The sequence below is a fragment of the Octopus bimaculoides genome, chromosome 6 (genome assembly GCF_001194135.2).
Source record: "Octopus bimaculoides isolate UCB-OBI-ISO-001 chromosome 6, ASM119413v2, whole genome shotgun sequence".
Classification (NCBI taxonomy): Eukaryota; Metazoa; Mollusca; class Cephalopoda; order Octopoda; family Octopodidae; genus Octopus; species Octopus bimaculoides.
The window spans coordinates 85105347-85106823 of record NC_068986.1 but is presented as its reverse complement, the minus strand read 5'-3'; positions in this window follow the sequence as shown (position 1 = coordinate 85106823).

Sequence of the window (1477 nt, the reverse complement as noted above, 5' to 3'; positions counted from 1 at the left end):
GAATGTGGTGTGTGTCAGAGGGTTTGCAAATCCAATGGGGGTCTTAAAAGACATGTTAGGATCCACAATGAGCAGAACTTACTTGCAGGTATTGGTAGTGCAAATCATAGGTGAAATCTGTGTGGGTGTTTTTTCAAAACACTGTCTGGTTTAAAAAGCCACATCAGATGCCATGAAAGGGCTAAGGTGTAGGTGCAGGAGGTGGTCAAACTCTGTTTAAGGAGTAGACAACCACCATATATATATATATATATATACTGTATGCATACATATATTTCTCTGGCTCCCCTTTTTAGCATACACATATACGCACACACGCACGCACACGCATATATACTCACATAGATATATGTATACATACACCCAATATGTACACACATAAATGTTTGTGTATATATATATATATATGTACAGATATATAGATATATGTGTGTATGTGTGTATGACATACACACACACACACACACACACACACACACACACACATATATATATATATATATATATATATATATATATATATTTAACTCATATATATATGTGTAATATATATGTTTACTAGTTGTATGTGTAAAAACACACAATCATACACACACACACACACATATATTTATATAAACAAGTGTCTATAGGAGAGGATACTTGCCCAAATGCTTATTCACGCCTGTATATATACGTTTGTAAGTCTCTTCTATTTTTTAATTATCATAAATCTTTCACTGAGGAGGGAGCCGGTCTCCAACAAAGATACAATGCTCCATTTTGGGGATGTAGTTAACACAGACAAATTCACATTTGGAACTTGAGAAAAATCTTGCATAATTTAACTGTTCCACTCACAGATTGGATTTGTAATGTGAGAATCAGCCAGTTAATTTCTCTTTCTGAAAATCCAAGTTTATCCAAATTCTTCTTTAAGTATTTACTAACTATGTATGTATGTATGTATTATGTATGTATTATGTATATATGTATGTATGTATGTATGAATGAATGAACGAATGAATGAATGTATGTATGCATGTATGTATGTTGTATGTATGTGTGCATGTACATATATATATAGGCGCAGGAGTGGCTGTGTGGTAAGTAGCTTGCTTACCAACCACATGATTCTGGGTTCAGTCCCACTGCGTGGTACCTTGGGCCAGTGTCTTCTATTACAGCCTCGGGCCGACTAAAACCTTGTCAGTGGATTTGGTAGACGGAAACTGAAAGAAGCCCGTCGTAAATATATATGTATACATGTGTGCGTGTGTGTGTGTGTGCGTGCGTGCGTGTGTGTGTATGCTTCTGTATCTGTGTTTGTCCCCCCAACATCGCTTGACAACCGATGCTGGTGTGTTTACGTCCCCGTAACTTAGCTGTTCGGCAAAAGAGACCGATAGAATAAGTACTAGGCTTACAGAGAATAAGTCCTGGGGTCGATTTCTTCGACTAAAGGCGCTGCTCCAGCATGGCCACAGTCAAATGACTG